Raw genomic sequence first — 21,996 nt, forward strand, 5'->3', positions numbered from 1 at the left:
CGATCCAAAGTTTCTCCCCCGTGCCAGTGTCATGGACCGGTCCGTGGACCGATCAGAAGACTGGTAACAGTGGTAAATACCTTCCCTGGCGTGTGTACAATTATTAGGTACATGTAGAACATTCAGTTTCAGCGTTCCCAGCAATTAGATTAGCAAAATTTTAAATTTGATCAGTTTTCCGCACAGTATAGTTTAGCATTATTGTGACGATCGGCCTTACAGCCAATACCCAGAAGGTGGGTCGTTACAGAATACCACTCACTGCTTCCTCTCAAATCACGTGATCTTGATCCACAGCAAGGAAGAGGATCAAGAACAGAGTGAAGACTACTGCCAAACAAACCTAATTCCAACTAACTTACCTCCAAGATCGACTAGGGCACGCAGCTGGAGGCTTGGGCAGAGACAGTGGCGTTGAGGCGTGAGACCGACGAAGGAGTCGGAAATTAGGGCACGGTTCCTGATTAGAAGAGGTGTTGCTCTACCGGGGTGCTCTGCCATGCGGAGGAAACCAAAGAAGAGAAGGAATCGTGGGTCAGCCAGGGCTAGGGCTCAACACTGATCGGGCAGTTCTCGGGTGTCGCTGAAGAGGAGGCGTCGACGGGAGAACTAGGGTACAGTACGGCTCAGGAAGGAGGTGAAGGTGAGGCCGGTGTTGCTGGCAGAAGGGCCGGCGCTAGGGCTCCTGTGGCCGGCGGTGTCTCGGAAAGAAGCAGAGGAAGATGACCGGCGTCGGTGGGCAGAGATCAGAAGGGAGAGGGAGGGTTTGAAAGGGCGACGCCGGCTGGGGAAAGAAAAGGAAGTGGCAAGAAGCGGTTAGGGCAAATAGGCATCGGGCGCGCGGGAGAGAAAGAAACGGCGATTTGGGGAGAAAGAAAAGAAAAGGAAAAGAATAAAAATAAATAAACATTTCCTCGTTTAATGAGGTAGCCCTAACAGGCTTTTCCGGGACCCAAATTTTATCCCCATTAACTCGTCCATACGAGCTCCGAAAAATTCCAGAAAAATTCCCAAAAATTCCGAAAAATTCCCTTATCTTTATTTGCCATTTTTCCGGTATTTTTACATTCTCCCCCACTAATAAAAGTTTGGTCCCCAAATTTCGTTATCTACAATCAGCAAGTACTAAAATAGATATAGAGTACAAAATGCTGAATGGTAAATTAAATCACATACCTCAAGTGAAAAGGTAGGGATATCGAGCTCGGATAGTATCCTCGAGTTCCCAAGTTACCTCCTCGTCCGAATGATGCTGACATCCGACTTTAACCAGCCGGATAGTCTTGTTCCTTAACTGACGCTCTTTCCGGTCCAGAATCCGTACAGGAATCTCCTTATAAATGACGTCAGGCTGAACTGGAAAGGATAATATTGGTGTTTGCACTGTTTTATTAATGGGCCGACGACATAAGGGCCGATGGTCGACGACATGAGAGGTCGTCAAATGGGCCGCCAAATGGGCCAAGAGGGCCGGGTCGTTACAATAAAAGGCGTCTTTTTATTGTAACGACCCGACCTCTTGGCCCATTTGGCGACCCTCGGGTCGTCGACCGTTGGCCCTTATGTCGTCGGCCCATTTGGCGACCTCTCATGTCGTTACTCACTAGGACTTTCCACCCCTGGTCAGTGGATTTTTGCCTCCCCCAGGATTTGAACTCTAAACCTCCAGGCTTAAGTATTAGTGTTTATGAATCCTGGTAACCAAGTGAGATCCTAGTGAATCCTGGTCATCTCACTTGGTTACTAGGATTCATAAACTCTAATACTTAAGCCTGGAGGTTTAGAGTTCGAATATTGGGGGAGGCAAAAATCCACTGACCAGGGGTGGAAAGTCCTAGTGAGTAACGGCACGGCCAAGGGTCGTCGGTCGACGACATGAGAGGTCGCCAAATGGGCCGACGACATAAGGGTCGACGACATAAGGGCCGACGACATAAGGGCCGGCAGTCGACGACCCGAGGGTCGCCAAATGGGCCAAGAGGTCGGGTCGTTACAATAAAAAGGCGCCTTTTATTGTAACGACCCGGCCATCTTGGCCCATTTGGCGGCCCATTTGGCGACCCTCGGGTCATCAACCGTCAGCCCTTATGTCGTCGTTATTTGGCGATTCATGTCGACGACGATTTGTCGACTCACTAGATTTCCACTGTCGTGAATTTTAGATTCGAACTCCAAACCTCCAGGCTTAAGTATTAGAGTTTATGAATCCTGATAACCAAGTGAGATCATCTCACTTGGTTACCAGGATTCATAAATTCTAATACTTAAGCTTGGAGGTTTAGAGTTCGAATCCTGGGGGAGGCAAAAATCCACTGTCAGGGGTGAAAAGTCCTAGTGAGTAACGGCACGGCCAAGGGTCGTCGGTCGACGACATGAGAGGTCGCCCAATGGGCCGACGACATAAGGGCCGCCAGTTGGCCGCCCAAGAGGCCAAAGGGCCGGATCGTTACAATAAAAAGGTGCCTTTTTATTGTAACGACCCGACCCTCTTGGCTCATTTGGCGGCCCATTTGGCGACCTCTCATGTCGTCGACCGTCGGCCCTTATGTCGTGTCACGCCCCCGAGGAGTCCCTGTCCGAAGAAATTTCGGCAGCATCTCGCCTGTACGGCGGACAATCTGAAACTTCCACATAACACATATACCTCAGCCACAGGCGGCTGAAATTATAACAATAAATAAAAACAATCACCAAGCAGTTTATATAGATATTCAGCCTCTGGCATCCACAACCACGCAGTTAATAATAGTAATCACAAACAATAGTACTCTGACTCGAAATCCACCCTACTCAACTACACTCATAGAGCTCAAATCCGACGAACTCACCTCTTCTGCCGTCCAGGCAGGCATGTAGTAGAATAAAATCCAAATCATATCAAAAGTCCATTAAACGGAAGGATTCCATACAATATCCATATGTAAAATCCAAAACAAGACTAAAACAAAGTCTGATAGAGAAAAGCTAAAATAAAATAACAACTCAAAACTAGCAGAGGACTAGCACTACGTGCTGTGGGAACCAGCGACTGGAACTGCTCCTGACAGCCTCAACCTGAAAATATATCAACAATGGAAGCGGGGTGAGTCCAACACTCAGCAGGTACAACTGATATGCATAATAAAACAAATAACAGACAACACTAATCATGCGTACAGTCTCCTGAATACGAGAAGGATAAATGCAACTGAAACGAAATCAGGAGATAACTGTACTAACCGGAATCAAAGTACAAAGGTAACAGGGTCGTCAGACCGGGGAAGTCATAATCCTGTATGCATGTCAATCATATGCATCCATATAAATGCAGCAAGTAAATGCAGCAATCACAAACAATAAATGCAATAAATGCATATGGTGACTGTGCACTCTGACATCACTGCTCCTGATGAGTGACCGATTGGACGGGATGCTGTCGGAGTACTCCTGTCCTCTGACCCCAAATCATAAATGGGGGAGCTCAATGCTCTCATCTCCCGGTATACGATGATGGGGAGGATATCTCTGCCGGCTACCACGCTGAGTCATCTGACCAACGGAGCCAAACAGAGTCCACCATCTGCCGGCTACCACGCTGCTACACTAAATGCCAACGGAGCCAAACAGAGCGGAACTGTCTGCCGGCTACCACGCTGAGTCACCAGACCAACGGAGCCAAACAGCAGAACTGCCACACACCTGTCTGATATACCACTAACCCATGAGTGGTGGTGTGTACAGATACATGTAACTGGCGATGTGCTCAACAATAATGGAGCAGACAATCGCACAGCATGCAATCATGCAAGATGATGCATGACACTAAACATGGCAATATCACGAATAGCATAGCATGCTCCATACATAAATATAAAATGTGTACTACAAGATAATGAATCAAAAGGAAGGTACACAAACAGATAGGGTATCAAATAAACCCTAGGCCTTGAACATAATATCTCATATGGTTGTATCACTACCTAAAACCATGAATGATCAAGTAAATAATAACATGCAGTGCATAATAAGTAAACAAACAAACATGTAATAGATCATGTAGTGACCAACCGAAACAAATGGAAGAAACACAATCATTGCTATATGTTAAACACATTATTATGCATATCAAAAGACATAAGTTAAAGTACTCGCCTCCAATAGGAAAATAAGATCAGTCCGGTCCAACTCGGACGTCGAGATGCTCGTCTCGAATCAAAGTCCTGTAATAAATCGTACAGTTTAGCTAAGTTAATTATAAACAAATAGCTAAACAAATTTCTAATCCACCGACCATCTAGGGTTAGCTTCATTAACCCTTATTAACACATAAACAACTAATCACCCATTAAGCAAGCTATACAGATTAGCAACCTCAATATCCAGAAATGAACCAATCCTTTGCTCACCATTAACACTTCACACTTAAACACTAGAATCTATCTCATATAGCTAACATAACAATGGATATAATTTGGCATAAATTTACTGTTATACAAACCTTACCCTAGTCCAAACCGTAGCAAGCTGATTGAGGTGGCAACACCGACTGGAGCAACACTACATCACTGCCTTCCAAATGACAATCCAGATTCAACACTACAAATGAATCAACTGCCCAACTCAAATACCATATTTAAGTCACTTACCTTAATCTTGTGACTACAGCCTCCTGTCTGCCTGAACAGGGTGATCAGAGTCGTGGCTCGCCTATGAACGATGCTGGCCTCAAGAAAACGACAGTGGCACCAACCGATCAGGACTGTGGGACCTTCCTAATGAAATCACTGATGCTTGCTCACCTCTCTGCTGTCTTGTTTGGATCCGGCAGTATGAAGTAACCTAGGGCACACCATGAAGGAGAGTCGGCCGACTGTGAATCCAAAATAGGGCACGGAATGTAACCACAGTGAGGGAGAAGGGAGAGAGAACCTCAACGTTGGTTGCTCGCGTGGAGAAACAGTGACGCCGGCTGTCAGCACTCGGGCGGACCAAGGGTTCGGCTGGTGACTCCGAGAAAGAGAGGAAGAAGATCAATTGAGGGCTAGGTCTAGCCTCGTCCTCTGTCGCGACCACACCCGATGCTGGTGGCCGGGTTATGGCACCGTGCGGCGCTGGAGTTCCTGTGGCCGGTGAGCATATCTAAAGAGGACTTAGGGCACGGCGGTCGGGGGTGGCCGGCGCTACTCGAGTGGCTAGCGATGGAAGATCGGCGCGGCGGAAAGTGAAGTCGGCTAGGGCACATCGACGATCGATAGAGGAGAAGAAGAGAGGGGAAGAGAAGAAGAAACCGCCTCCGAGCGATTTTGGGCAGAAATGGTGGCTCGGCGCGAGGAGGGAGGCTAGGGCACGCGGGGAGAGCTCGGGCGCGAGATTTCAACGAGGAAAAGAAAAAAAAATAAAAACTAAAGAAAAGGAAATAGAAAAAGAATTAAGAATATAAACATTTCCTCGCTTAAATGGGTAGCCTAAACAGGCTTTTCCGGGCCCCATTTTTGTCACCGTTAACTCGTCCATACGAGCTCTAAAAAATTCCCGAAAAATTTCGAAAAATTCCCTTATTAATATTCGCCTATTTTCGGTATTTTACATTCTCCCCCACTAATAAAAATTTGGTCCCCAAATTTCATTATTTACCATCAGCAAGTACTAACAATAGACAGGAAGTATAAATGTTGAACGGTAAACTGAATCACATACCTCAAGTCTCGATACATACGGGTCCCGCCTGGATGGATCGCAAATCGAGAGCGGTGTGCCTCCTGGAGTAGCTCCTGTAAGACCGCATGAGACTGAGGTACGCATAATCTGTCTCGGAAGTATATAACACCCTCCTCGTCTCGTGTAAACTCGGTCTGCTGCCCGGAAGCTATCTGACTGCCAATGAACTGACAATGCTGATCACTGTTGATACGGTTAGCACTAACGATTTAACCCTGGTTTTGATGAATGACAAATAGGTTAAGTTAGTTTTGTTGTTGTCTGATACTTTGATCGAGTGTGCAGGAGAAGTCCAGACAGGTCGACGGGCTTTTGTTGTTGTCTGACACTTTGATCGAGTGTGCAGGAGAAGTCCAGACAGGTCGACGGGCTGACCGGATGTCTGGCACGAAGTCCAGCTAGGTCGACGGGTTGACCGGATAGCTGGCAAGAAGTCCAAGCGGATCGACGGGCTGACTGGACGCTTGTCGAGAAGTCCAGCTAGGTCGACGGGCTGACCGGATAGCTGGCGAGAAGTCCAAGCGGGTCGATGGGCTGACCGGACGCTTGGCGAGAAGTCCAGACGGGTCGACGGGCTGACCGGACGTCTGGCAGGTAAGTGAGGTAAGTCACTGGAGGGGAGTGACTGCGAGGACGTGTTCCCGGGAAGGGAACATTAGGCGTCGATCCGGCTTAGATCCATTTCGGATGTCTAAGTCGAGATAGTGACTAGATTCCGGTCTCGGAAAGACGGAATCTAAGTCATACTCTTTGCTATTACTTTGTTGAACTTTAATTGTGCTAACAATCTATTTTACAGGATATATATTTGCCTCCGGACTAACGTTTGTCGTGCAGGACGGATTCTGGCCCGGAAGGAATCCAGGCGCCCGGAGGTTCGGGCGCCCGGAAGGGATCCGGGCGCCCGGGAGGCAAACTTTATCCTGATTGTGCATCGCCACGTGGAGCATCTCGGTTTGAGCAGCTACGTAACATTCTAGGCGCTCGGAAGGGATCCAGGCGCCCGGAACAACATATAAAAGAAGCCCCAGACAGGAGCTTCAGAATGCAATTCATCTGAGAACTCTTCTACTGCTGGTCTTGCTGCTCGACGTTCAGTGCGACGCCAACAACGCTCCGACAAAGTGCTCCTTCCGTTTTGATTTAATTTCCTTGTCGGTATTGCTTTATTTTAACTAGCATTTCCTGTACTTATTCTGTAATCATATTTCGACTTGTTAGTGATTGCCCAACGAAAGTGGTCAAGGACCACGGGCCTTCGAGTAGGAGTCGTCACAGGCTCCGAACGAAGTAAAAAACATCTGTGTCTATTTTACTTTTCCGCTGCGTTTATACTCTAAATTTTCGAATCGATATTCACCCCCCCCCTCTATCGAATCTAACGGTCCTACAATCACTGGCCTGGGCCTCTCGGACCTTCGTCCTGATCGACGACTGAGCAACCATAGTAACAAGAATACCCTGCTCTGTGGATCCCTACTCCTCAATGTCTAACTCAGAAAAACTCTGAATCAAGTTCGTGACTGAAGTCCGGTGGCAAGCCAAAGTCGCTCTGGACTTCCTGCTGAGTGCATCAGCAACCACATTAGCTTTTCCCGGGTGGTAGCTAATGGTACAATAGTAGTCCTTCAGGAACTCCATCCATCTCCTCTGTCGGAGATTAAGCTCCTTCTGGGTGAAAATGTATTTGAGACTCTTATGATCGGTGAGAATCTCAAATGTAATACCGTACAAATGATGACGCCAAATCTTCAAAGCATAAATGATGGCGGCTAACTCTAGGTCATGAACTGGGTAGTTCTTCTTATGCTCCTTCAGCTGACGAGAAGCATAAGAGACTACTCTGCCGTGCTGCATCAGAACAGCACCCAAACCCTGAAGAGAAGCGTCGGTGTAGAGTACAAATCCGTCCTCTCCAGAAGGTAGAATCAAAACAGGAGCCGACACTAATCTCCGCTTCAGCTCCTAAAAGCTGGTCTCGCAATCCTCGGTCCACGTAAACTTCACGCCCTTCCTGGTAAGGCGTGTTAGCGGCATAGCAATACGCGAGAAACCCTCGACAAAACGTCGGTAATATCCGGCCAATCCCAGAAAACTGCGGATCTCCTGTACTGACTTCGGCTGCTCCCAACCGGTGACAGCCTCGATCTTCTGAGGGTCTACTGAAATACCTCTGCTAGAAACCACGTGTCCCAGAAAACCGACTGAGGATAGCCAGAACGCACACTTGCTGAACTTCGCGTACAGCTGATGTCGTCGAAGAATCTCCAAGACTATACGAAGATGCTGTGCATGCTCCTCCTCGGAATGCGAGTAGACCAATATGTCATCAATGAAAACGATAACAAACTGATCAAGATACTCCAGAAATATGCGGTTCATCAAATCCATAAACACCGCTGGAGCATTGGTAAGCCCAAATGGCATTACCAAAAACTCATAATGACCGTATTGAGTACGGAAAGTTGTCTTCTGAATATCTGAGTCTGGCAATCAACTGTGGCATGATATGCTGACAAACAGTCCATGCAAAGAATAATATCAAAATCGACCATTTCTAATACTAAAAGATCCACTGTAAGTATTAGGTTGCCAAAATCTAACGGGCAACATCTGACCTCCTGGGTGACGTCCAATGAATCACCGGACAGTAGGGAGACGGTCAATCGCTGGGGTCTGAAAGTGGGTAAGCTACCAACCTCCCGCATAAAAGTGCGAGATATAAATGAATGCGAGCTACCTGTATCTATCAGTATATCTGCAGATAAGGCATAAATAGAAATCATACCGTGGAAAATGGATCCATCGGCTCGCTGCGCATCCTCTCTGGTCATCGCATGAACACGTCCAATCTCTGGCGGAGGAGGAGGTGGTAATGCTGCCAGCGGCTGCTGCAGCTGGGCAGAAGCCTGCCACTGAGGCGGTGCTGGATAATGTGCCAGAGAAGACTGAGAGGACGGTGACTGATACTGTGCAGCTGGCTTGGACTGAGTCTGGTACTGGCCTAAAGGCTGAGACTGCATCTGATACTGCCCCTGCGTCGGATAATAAAGTCCTGGAATAGAACCCTGAGGTGCTATGGAAGCACTGGAGTACTCCTGTCCAAGCATGCCAAATGCCGCTGCTGCAGGTGAAGCACTCCGCTGCTGGCCGTGCGAAGGTTGGGCTCTTCGCCCACCTCGATAAGTTCCGGACTGACCCGACTGTCCTCCATGATCAGACCCTCCGGAAGTCATATGCCGAGTCTTCTGCGGACAATCTCGGCTCTGGTGCCCAGGCAGTTTGCAACGAAAGCAAACTGACTGTCCCAGAGAACAGGCTGAAGTGATGTGATCTCTGGACCCACATCTGAAACAGCGAATGTCGCTGGTGGTTTGTTTCCGGCTCTGCTGGGAAGATCGGAAACGTCCTGAAGAAGACTGCCCTGATTTCTGAGGTTTACGTGATACCCCAGATGTACCCTGATCTGATCGACTACGCCTGCTCTGCTGTGGTGTAGCCTGAGGCTGCTGGATCTGTCCAGATGCCTGACTCAGCTGCTTCCTTTTCCTATCCGGAAAAACTCTCTGCTGAGCTGACTCAATAATGAGGGCTCTGTCCAACATCTCTGCATAAGATGTGATACCAAGACCGACAAGTCTTAGTTGCAAATGTCCATCCAGCCCCTGAATGAACTGCTGCATACGTGAACTGTCCTCAGCAACTAGCTCTGGACAAAATCTGGCCAATCTGTCAAACTCTGCATTATACTCAGTCACTGTCCGATTATTCTGTCGCAAACTCAGGAAATCCTGCCGACGAGCCATCTGATAAGCTCGTGGAAAGAAACGGCTCTCAAAAGCCTCTCTGAATCTGGCCCAAGTGATGTTCTGCTCACCGATGATGGAACGCTGAGTAAGCCACCAAGTGTCGGCCGCGTCCCGTAAGTGAAAAGCAGCCAGCTCTGCTTTCTCCCACTCGGAGCAAGCAATATAAAAGAAAGTCCGCTCCATAGTCTCAATCCAAGACAAGGCCACACTCGGATCTCAGTCTCCTCGGAAGAGTGTGAATCGACTCTTCATCGACTCTGCCAACACTGGAATCCTGGCTCGTGCCGCGGCAAAGTCAGTGAGGTGTGTCGGAACGGCTGTCGGGACTGGCGGAAACACTGGAGCTGATGCTACAGGTGGTACTGGTGTATAAACCGGAGGAGGTACTCCCGGTGCTGCTGGGTAAACTGGAGCATACACCGTCGGTGGCACTGTAGGGTGAACATAGGTGGCCGCGACTGGATGTACGGTAGGTAATGGTACCGGATAAGAAGTAGCCGGTATCCCTAATGCAGGTGCTGCTGGGTACACCGTATGTACTGGGAGCACAGGTGTCGCTGGTGTCGGGTACACTGTAGGCCCAGGTGGCGGTGGTGCCGCGTATGCCATAGGTTGGGCTGGAGCTGGTGTCGGAAATGTCAACGGTACCCCTGATGATACCGGAAATACAGTAGGAGTAGGTACACTCGGCGTAACCGAGGTAGGTACCTCTATAGGAGCCGTCGGGGTCTGAGAGCCCGACGCGCCCGCAGTATGCTGAGTCTGTCCCTGACTGACAGGCTCATCAACAATAGGCATCTCTCACATATCCAGAGATCCCGTGGTCCTCGCACGTGGTCGTCCAGCACCACGTCTCGCAGCAATACGAGTAGATCGTCTCATATCTGTTAAATTAAATTACAGATATTACTACAAGTATAAAAATCATAAAATAAAACATCATACCTAATTGCTGTCTAGAGATGTTCCGTCGCTGTCCAGTCCCCAACTTTTGACCTCAAAATTCCGAACGAGAATATCGCCGGAAATCCAAATAAATCCGAAATGGAAATCCGAAACATAACCATATCAAAAATCCGAAAATGCCCAGTTTGACTCGCAAACCTGGCTAACCCAAATATCCAGAATACCAACAACAGGTATCCGATAAATCTCCAAAACACCAAAAGCAGGTATCATAACCCTACTCTGATACCACTAAATTGGTATCAGATAAATCTCAAAATCCAACACACGGAAACCAACCAAGTATCGCCAAACTTTGGCGCTCTGATACCACTAAATTGGTATCAGGTTATCCCAAATATCCAAAATACGAAAACAATGATCGCAAAACTTAAGCTCTGATACCAAATAAATTGTCACGCCCCAGAGGAGTGTTGGAGTGTATACTGAAAGCCTAAGCTTTGTAAACATTCATTATGTATAAAGAATCACATTTGGTCAAATTGTCTACATTTGTTTGTAGTTGTTAATTTAATTTATATTGTAGATAACATAGTATGTGGTGTCACATGCAGAAGATGATGTTATCAGTACCTTATAAATTATAAACAGTAGCTCACGACCAAAATGGAAAGGAACAAACCATTAGAAGGTCGTAGTGTAATTAGGTATTAGTTTATCTTGACTATATAATTACACTAGTACACTCAGAGTGTATTGAGTATGACCATTTGAGGTCGTTTCTTTTATACTGACTTTATAAAGGAACAAAGACCTCGGTTATTATGGAAGTGTGTACTCTTAATCCTAATATAATAACAAGCATATATATTTGATATTTATTTCTTTAATTTATCAATGGGTGAGATTTAGTTCGATGAATCAATAAGCCCGATAAGTTGGGAAATTATATCACTTATAGTGTGTGTTGTTGATTATAGAAGGAAACTGTGTCCTAGAGATACTAGGTTGATAATGTCCTCAAGAGGAGCTCATAAGGATTGTCATGTTAAACCCTGCAGGTGGACCTAGTCCGACATGACAATAAGGTTGAGTGGTACTACTCTTGGATTTAGATATTAATTAAATGAGTTGTCAGTAACTCACTTAATTAGTGGGCATTCGATATCTTAAACACAGGGAGACTAACACACTCATAATAAGCAGGAGCCCAAAAATGTAATTTGGGATTGGTGCGGTAGTTCAATAATAGTTCTCTAGTGGAATGAATTATTATTGATAAAATTAAGTTGTGTGTTCGGGGCGAACACGGGATGCTTAATTTTATCGGGAGACCAAAACCAATTCCTCCTCTCGGTCCCTATCATAGCCTCTTATTTATAGAGTTCTATACCCACCTATACCCATCTTCTATACCCACCAATAGGGGGCCGACCAAGCTAGCTAGGGAACCAAGCTAGGGCCGGCCTAGGTATAAATTGGGGTGGCCGGCCCTAGCTTGAACCCAAGCTAGTGGGGGCCGACCAAATTAAATTAAAAAGGAATTTTAATTTTAATTTTTATTATGTGGAAGAAATAATTTATTAAAGAGAATTAAAATTAAAATATCTCTCTTATAAAAGATCTACAAAAGATTAAAGAAAGAGATTAGATCTCTTTCCTTATTTGTAGATTGGTGAGATATTTTATTTTCTCTTTAAAAATTATTCACATGTTGTAAAATTAAAATTATAGAAATTTCCTTTTATCAACCATGAAGAGATTTTTGAAGAGAAATTTTATTTTTTAAAATTTCCGGAAACAAATTAGGAAGTTTTAATTTGTTGATTAAAACTTGTCTAAATTGTTTCCCCTTGATGTGGCCGGCCAATATAGATTATTGGGAAATTTTATTTTATTTTTCTCAATTAAATCATATCAAGGAAATTAAGGAAATTTTATTGTAATTAAATTTCCTAATTTTCCTTGGCCAAGGAATATAAAAGAAGGGGTGAGGGTGCCTTCACAAGACACAACCTCTATTATTTTCTCTCCCTCTTTTCCTTGGTGTTGTGGCCGACCATCATCTTCTCCCTCTCTTCCTCTTGTGGTGGCCGAATACTTCATCCCTCTTGGAGTTCTTGTGGTGGCCGGATACTACTTGGAGAAGAAGAAGAAGAAGGAGAGAAAGCTAGCATCTCTTGGAGCTTGGTTGGTGTTTTGATCTTCTTCCTTGGTGAAGCTTCCTTATTGTTGGCCGAACCTAGCTAGGAGGAGAAGAAGGTGGTTGGTGATTTCTCATCTCGGAAGATCGTTGCCCACACAACGTCCGAGGTTAGAAGAGGAATACGGTAGAAGATCAAGAGGTCTTTCTAAAAGGTATAACAAGTAATTTTTCTTTCCGCATCATACTAGTTATTTATGGAAATAATATCAAATACAAGAGGCTTACGTTCTAGTATTTCGAATATGTTTTTCGATGTTGTGTTTTTAATATTTTCCTTGTGATTTGATTGTTCTTTTCGGTTAACCTAAAGTTATTTTAGGAAATTAAATATTAGATTTCTATAAAAGGTTTTGTCTAGTCGGTGGTGGTTGCTCCCATATCCAAGAAGGTCATGTGCCTCGCCACGTTAGTACTGGGAACCGATTATGGAAATTAATATTTAATGGAATTAATAACTTAAGGTGATTTGGGTCGAACGTGTTAAGTTCCGCAGGAGATCCAAGTCAAAACCTAAAAGAATAAATAGATTAAGTTTTGGATCAAACGTGTTAAGTTCCGCAGGCTATCCAAAATTTAATTTAAAAGAACACATGGTAGCTAGGAAAAGGTTCAGACCTTTGTACAAAATTTTTGTACAGTGGAACCTCTAGGTTTTCCGAGTAGCAACCAACAAGGAGTCCCTGTCCGAAGAAATTTCGGCAGCATCTCCCCTGTACGGCAGACAATCTGAAACTTCTACATAACACATATACCTCAGCCACAGGCGGCTGGAATTATAACAATAAATAAAAACAATCACCACGTAGTTTATATAGATATTCAGCCTCTGGTTGTCACAACCACGCAGTTAATAATAGTAATCACAAACAATAGTACTCTGACTCGAAATCCACCCTACTCAACTACACTCGTAAAGCTCAAATCCGACGAACTCACCTCTTCTGCCGTCCAGGCAGGCATGTAGTAGAATAAAATCCAAATCATATCAAAAGTCCATCAAACGGAAGGATTCCATACAATATCCATATGTAAAATCCAAAACAAGACTAAAACAAAGTCTAATAGAGAAAAGATAAAATAAAATAACAACTCAAAACTAGCAGAGGACTAGCACTACGTGCTGTGGGAACCAGCGACTGGAACTGCTCCTGACAGCCTCAACCTGAAAATATATCAACAATGGAAGCGGGGTGAGTCCAACACTCAGCAGGTACAACTGATATGCATAATAAAACAAATAACAGACAACACTAATCATGCGTACAATCTCCTGAATACGAGAAGGATAAATGCAACTGAAACGAAATCAGGAGATAACTGTACTAACCGGAATCAAAGTACAAAGGTAACAGGGTCGTCAGACCGGGGAAGTCATAATCCTGTATGCATGTCAATCATATGCATCCATATAAATGCAGTAAGTAAATGCAGCAATCATAAACAATAAATGCAATAAATGCATATGGTGACCGTGCACTCTGACATCACTGCTCCTGATGAGCGACCGAGTGGACGGGATGCTGTCGGAGTACTCCTGTCCTCTGACCCCAAATCATAAATGGGGGAGCTCAATGCTCTCATCTCCCGGTACACGATGACGGGGAGGATATCTCTGCCGGCTACCACGCTGAGTCATCTGACCAACGAAGCCAAACAGAGTCCACCATCTGCCGGCTACCACGCTGCTACACTAAATGCCAACGGAGCCAAACAGAGCGGAACTGTCTGCCGGCTACCACGCTGAGTCACCAGACCAACGGAGCCAAACAGCAGAACTGCCACACAGCTGTCTGATATACCACTAACACATGAGTGGTGGTGTGTACAGATACATGTAACTGGCGATGTGCTCAACAATAATGGAGCAGACAATCGCACAGCATGTAATCATGCAAGATGATGCATGACACTAAACATGGCAATATCACGAATAGCATAGCATGCTCCATACATAAATATAAAATGTGTACTACAAGATAATGAATCAAAAGGAAGGTACACAAACAGATAGGGTATCAAATAAACCCTAGGCCTGGAACATAATATCTCATATGGTTGTATCACTACCTAAAAGCATGAATGATCAGGTAAATAATAACATGCAGTGCATAATAAGTAAACAAACAAACATGTAATAGATCATGTAGTGACCAACCGAAACAAATGGAAGAAACACAATCATTGCTATATGTTAAACACATTATTATGCATATCAAAAGACATAAGTCAAAGTACCCGCCTCCAATAGGAAAATAAGATCAGTCCGGTCCAACTTGGACGTCGAGATGCTCGTCTCGAATCAAAGTCCTGTAATAAATCGTACAGTTTAGCTAAGTTAATTATAAACAAATAGCTAAACAAATTTTTAATCCACCGACCATCTAGGGTTAGCTTCATTAACCCTTATTAACACATAAACAACTAATCACCTATTAAGCAAGCTATACAGATTAGCAACATCAATATCCAGAAATGAACCAATCCTTTGCTCACCATTAACACTTCACACTTAAACACTAGAATCTATCTCATATAGCTAACATAACAATGGATATAATTTGGCATAAATTTACTGTTATACAAACCTTACCCTAGTCCAAACCGTAGCAAGATGATTGAGGTGGCAACACTGACTGGAGCAACACTACGTCACTGCCTTCCAAACGACAATCAAGATTCAACACTACAAATGAATCAACTGCCCAACTCAAATACCATATTTAAGTCACTTACCTTAATCTTGTGACCACAGCCTCCTGTCTGCCGGAACAGGGTGATCAGAGTCGTGGCTCGCCTATGAACGATGCTGGCCTCAAGAAAACGACAGTGGCACCAACCGATCAGGACTGTGGGACCTTCCTAATGAAATCACTGATGCTTGCTCACCTCTCTGCTGTCTTGTTTGGATCCGGCAGTATAAAGTAACCTAGGGCACACCATGAAGGAGAGTCAGCCGACTGTGAATCCAAAATAGGGCACGGAATGTAACCACAGTGAGGGAGAAGGGAGAGAGAACCTCAGCGTTGGTTGCTCGCGTTGAGAAACAGTGACGCCGGCTGTCAGCACTCGGGCGGACCAAGGGTTCGGCTGGCGACTCCGAGAAAGAGAGGAAGAAGATCAACTGAGGGCTAGGTCTAGCCTCGTCCTCTGTCGTGACCACACCCGATGCTGGTTGCCGGGCTATGGCACCGTGCGGCGCTGGAGTTCCTGTGGCCGGTGATCGGCGTCGGCGCGCATATCTAAAGAGGACTTAGGGCACGGCGGTCGGGGGTGGCCGGCGCTACTCGAGTGGCTGGCGATGGAAGATCGGCGCGGCGGAGAGTGAAGTCGGCTAGGGCACAGCGACAATCGGTAGAGGAGAAGAAGAGAGGGGAAGAGAAGAAGAAACCGCCTCCGAGCGGTTTGGGGCAGAAATGGTGGCTCGGCGCGAGGAGGGAGGCTAGGGCACGCGGGGAGAGCTCGGGCGCGAGATTTCAACGAGGAAAAGAAAAATAATAAAAACTAAAGAAAAGGAAATATAAAAAGAATTAAGAATATAAACATTTCCTCGCTTAAATGGGTAGCCTAAACAGGCTTTTCCGGGCCCCATTTTTGTCCCCGTTAACTCGTCCATACGAGCTCCGAAAAATTTCTAAAAATTTCAAAAAATTCCCTTATTAATATTCGCCTATTTTTGGTATTTTACATGTCGTCGGCCCATTTGGTGACCTCTAATGTCATTGACCGACGACCCTTGGCTGTGTCTTTTTGCCTCCCCCAGGATTCGAACTCTAAACCTCCAGGCTTAAGTATTAGAGTTTATGAATCCTGGTAACCAAGTGAGATGATCTCACTTGGTTACAAGGATTCATAAACTCTAATACTTAAGCCTGGAGGTTTAGAGTTCGAATCCTAGGGGAGGCAAAAATCCGCTGCCAGGGGTGGAAAGTCCTACTGAGTAACGACACGGTCAAGGGTCGTCGGTCGATGACCCGAGGGTCTCCACATGGGCCGACGGTCGACGACCCGAGGGTCACCAAATGGGCCGCCAAATGAGCCAAGAGGGCCGGGTCGTTACAATAAAAAGGCGCCTTTTATTGTAACGACCCGGCCCTTTGGCCTCTTGGGCGGCCAACTGGCGGTCCTTATGTCGTCGGCCCATTTGGCGAGCTCTCATGTCGTCGACCGACGACCCTTGGCCGTGCCGTTACTCACTAGGACTTTCCACCCCTGGCAGTGGATTTTTACCTCCCCCAGGATTCGAACTCTAAACCTCAAGGCTTAAGTATTAGAATTTATGAATCCTGGTAACCAAGTGAGATGATATCACTTGGTTACCAGGATTCATAAACTCTAGTACTTAAGCTATTCGAACTCTAAACCTCAAGGCTTAAGTATTAGAATGTATGAATCCTGGTAACCAAGTGAGATGATCTCACTTGGTTACCATGATTCATAAACTCTAGTACTTAAGCCTGGAGGTCTAGAGTTCGAAACCTGGGGGAGGCAAAAATCCACTGGTCAGGGGTGGAAAGTCCTAGTGAGTAACGGCATGACCGACGGTCGACGACCCGAGGGTCGCCAAATGGGTCGGGTCATTACACAACGAGGGCAGAATGATAGGGCACGCTTGGGATGTGTACCGAGAGCACAATGTTGTTACCATCTCGATGATCATGAACTAACTCCAGTCCAATGCTTTGGATAAATAGGCTCGTTCAGTCAAACTGATAAATAGATCACTGAAAGAACAGGCCAAATGAAAGACCATGGGAAAACCCTAATCCTACGGTCTACGGAGGGCCCGAACTATAGGAGAATAACTCGAGGGGTGATTAGCTTGCGGGTTAGATTAACTAACATGTTAAGGCGCTTTCATACCAGGAAGCAACAGAGTTGGGAAAGTAGGCAACAAAGTTCTTTAATATATTTTGCAATGGGAAAAGGAAGCACAAAGGCCAAAGTAAGATTGACTTTCCACATCTCATCCCTCCAGGCTATTGCAAGTAGATATAAAAGAAACAAAACGAGTTCAATAGGATGAACCCAACATATCAAATGAGAACCACCAAAACCTCAAGAGTAAGATGCATGAATTGAGACTTCCTCCTCAAAATATGTGACAGTACGATTGATCATGTTTGAAAATTGAAAAGAGGGCATGCTGGCAATGATGACTTGGTTATTGATTGGAATAAGACTTTTTACTATGAGAAAAAATTTTCCTTTGATCTCGCACACACTAAAACATGCAAAAAAAATGTTAGTGCCCAGAAACCAGGGGAAGTCTTTGGCGATAGCCCTCCGATGGTAACGACGCAAGGCCTCTGCGAGTGGCGGCCATGAGCACAGCCACCGCCCAAATCAGAGGCAAACTCCGTGGGTGTCCCTCAAGGCCTACAACGTCGACAATTGGGGAAGTTCGCAACATGGACGCTATCTTTCCATGTGTTGGCAACAGGAAACAAAATCGATCAGAGCGGCAGCAAACAAGAGCAAAAGGAAGGGGTGGCAATTTTAAATAGGAGATTTGTCATGCATTTATATCTAACTATGTGCTCTAATACCATTGTTGATACTCTAAATGCATGAATCAAAACGAATTAAAATGGTAAACAATTACAACGATCTCCCACAGATCTACAATCGGCGACGATTGGACTAGCTGTCGGAAGAGCAATCATAGGATTGGAAAGCTCTCCATAATTCCACGAACCAAATCCCACCGTCTCAAATGTTCTCCTCATCTCTTGTTGTCTCTTTCTCTACACCGTGAATCGTTCCCCATGATCCTTGGATGCAATCCTTATTAAGGAAAATAACCCAAGGATATAATGGACTTTTCCATTAAGAGTAGTGGGGAACGTGGACATGTTCCAACGTTCCCATTTCCTATAGGATCGACATCTGAAACTGACTAGTGACGAGCCCAACGAATCGGGGGATCAAACGCACAAACAGCTTTGCCCAAGAATTTGATCAGTTGATGAGGGAACGAGGCGGAGAGAGGGTGATCGACGGAGGAGATGTCCTGCTTGTTGACGCAGCTGCAGCGACGAAGCAACAAACCTTAACTGCCTCCAGAACAAAATCGCAAGCAACAAGACACTCCTTTCTTTTCTGCGGCCAAGGAGAAGGAGACGTGAGAAAGATCACGATTTGCAGTGTACTCTCACCTCTTCTTAAAAAAAACTCTAATGGCCATTTAGACCAGGTGGAGTTGTACTCTCGCCTCTATTTACAAACAAAAAAAAACTGTAATGACCTTTTATACTAGATGGAGTTTAGAGTTTAGGGTTTAGAATTTAGTCCCATATCATTTGTTTTTGATTAACGGAGTGGAACTAGTGCTATAAAAGAAGAGGCTATGCCACTTTCTCATTCATACCTTTCTCGGCCTTTTGGCTAAGATCAAGTGTAGTATCTGTTCTTATCAGTTTAATATCTGATACGTGGACCATTGGTTCACTATGATATTAAATTAATTTTTCTTTGGGGAGGGATCATTACAGTAGCTTGCTATTGGATTCTTCGCGTGTCATCCCTATGTTGCACTATTGTAGGGGTTCGGCGCACCCGACCAAGTTAAATTAAATTTTTTTATTAAATTAAGTTTTTTTTAAATTATTAATTGCAATCCATGAAATTAAATCTTAAAATTTTATATATTTAAAAATAAATACAAAACACATAAAAATAATTGAATTTAATGAATAAGAAATTTTAAAATTAGAATTGAATAAATTGATGTTTTCTTAGATGAAATTTTGAAATAATTTAATTAAAATTTTAAATTTTATTAAGTTACTCGAATACCAATTAATTCGGCTTGAAGCAAAGATTTTATAAAAGTTCGGCTTGAAGCAAAGATTTTATAAAAAAAAAAAAATTAATTCGAACCTAATCCCAATCTGAATACAATTCGAAATCTTTAAATATGAATCTAAATAATTCGACCAACTTGAATAACTTAATTAAAAATAATTTTTTGCTTGTTATTTTTATTATAATTTTTTATTTTTATCTCAATAATTTATCATTATTTTACTTGCTTTAATATTGATATTCATAATTTTAAAAATAAAATTTGATTTAATTTTAAAATGATTTATTAAATCCTAAATTTAGGCCAATCCTAGTCAATCTGGACTCCGATCCAATCCTAGTACAACTTAAAAATCCTCCGATCAGAATATGAAAATTTCTAATTCAAGTTGGATATTTTTCGGGTTGACTTGGATTTGCGGATCAGATTTATTTTTGACATCCCTAATTATAAATTATTAATAAAATTTAATGAAATTTTGTTCCTAGTTCTACTATATACCCACACAACTCAGCTACCAACCCAATGTGTATGCTATTATAAAATTTATATAAACACAAAATATATATCATGCCAGGCCAAACAAAATCTATATATATTTAGATATTATTACATTTTTAATTTGAAATTGATTGTTTAAAATTTTTATATTTTAAAGTTTATTTATTTGATTAATGAGTTTAATATTACAGTTTTTTTAAAAAAAATTTATTTACAAATTTAATAACAAGTTTGTTAATAAATATAGTTTACAAGTTTTGTTTGTGAATATAATTTTTGAATAATTTAAAATCTTTGTTTTTAAGAAATTTATTTATTTTTTTAATGAATTAATTAAGCTTATTTATTTAATTCATATCGAATAAATATAAATAAATAATTATCGAGTTAAACACTAAATTTTCTCATAAATGTTTAATTTATTTTTGTTATCGAATATATAGATAGTGGAAATTGTATTTGAATTTTAAAAAAGATAAAATTATGATGTTATTTCTAGATCTCATTTGATCAGTTAAACTTATGAGTCTGAGAAATTTCTATCATTTTGATTGTTTTTCTTATTGTAATAGAAAAAAAAATATTGTTATCCCTCATAATTTGTCGATTTTTTTAGAATGCATCTTTATGGTTTTTGAATCATTCATTTACCTTTACAATAGTTTTAATTTATTGAGTGCAAGTTTTTTTTTACAATTAACTTAAGCCATATAAATTTAGAATTTCCATTATTTTTTAATGTTACAAACTTATATTTTGCAATTCGTATACATGTCATAAAACCAAAAAGCTAATAATCTCTTAGAATTTAACTACCATGTTGGAGATAGAGATGTTCTTTGTATATATTACAAGAAGTTAACAAGTTAATGACGAGTTCCTCTAACAAATAGATCTTTGCCATTAGATGATCTCGATAGGTTGAGGACAAGCAATGAGTCCATTTTTGCCCACCGTATCAAAGATTGAACTAATTCTAGCATGCCTTATCGCGTCTTGAATTGGTTCGCTCAAATCATACATTTTTTATTGTATTGATACTGACAAATCTAAGATTTGCACCCTAAAAGTAAGTTAATTTGATAGGAATATTATAGCGAGGATTTGAGTTATGAAGTCTGATTTAATGATTTTTGATGAATGTATATATTTGCAATGCTGAAGAATACTTTTGAGTCGCGAGATTTATCCCATCGCCATTAGTGTTCAATCAACCTAATCATGGAGCCTCCGAGGCTATGGTGCAGCGACAGGGCATCTAGGTTATCACCCAGGCACCCACGGTTCGAGCCCCAGCTATGGCGAATTTGCAGGAATTTTTCCTCTAAATGGGGCACGCAACTAAAAGATGTTGGGCTTCTAGGCTGCCCGCTGCGAGCCCTTCCCGATTTACCTTGGTGTCCGATGGAAAACTTTGGTGGGACCGGGTCGGTCATCCCATACTCGACGTTACTCAGCCTGGTTAATTATTTTTAAGACTAGCTTAACATTACAAGACAACATTGGGAAGATATAGAACCAATATCATCACATCTAAAACCCTTATTGTCTCAATCATTTTGATTTTACAACACACATTACAAGAACTAAAACAAAAACATTTTAGATACAAGTCAATCACTAGAAATCTTCTCTAACCGTATGAAAATGATAAGAAATCCACATGCGAACTCAATTTGTTAGATGTCTAAAGCAGTTCCATTCCCACGCATTTATTGTTCGACCATATATCTGAATATTTGCCAAATCTTGAATCTATCGATCAATTCCCTCATTGTCCATGGTATAAACAGGGATTTGACAGTTGTTATTGTTATTCTTTGGGTCATTTATTAGACTCCGATCATCTTCATCTTCCTTGTAAGTTTTCACATATGTTTTGGCACTTGCCAAAATCAATCTTTCTACCATAAAAAGTTGATAGTTGTTCTCGACCACCGAGTCGAATATGTTTGTAAAGTTCGATGAGCATGCCAATTTGTACCTGTTACAAAGTTTGCACTCACATACAAAAACCAACATATATCCAATGCAGAAGTGCACGAATAGATGAAGCAACAAAAAAAACAAAA

At 43.1% G+C, this 21,996-nt stretch overlaps 1 non-coding gene and 1 pseudogene across 1 annotated transcript; one reads left to right on the forward strand and one right to left on the reverse strand.

The window, feature by feature from the left end:
* LOC122048185 overlaps positions 1-21,996 on the reverse strand; it is a 62,959-nt pseudogene that overhangs the window by 39,159 nt on the left and 1,804 nt on the right.
* LOC122049783 lies at positions 18,982-19,178 on the forward strand. The gene has a single exon (XR_006131040.1). It is a non-coding gene; the product is annotated as a U2 spliceosomal RNA (small nuclear RNA).

Source organism: Zingiber officinale, chromosome 2B (assembly GCF_018446385.1).
Source record: "Zingiber officinale cultivar Zhangliang chromosome 2B, Zo_v1.1, whole genome shotgun sequence".
Lineage (NCBI taxonomy): Eukaryota > Viridiplantae > Streptophyta > Magnoliopsida > Zingiberales > Zingiberaceae > Zingiber > Zingiber officinale.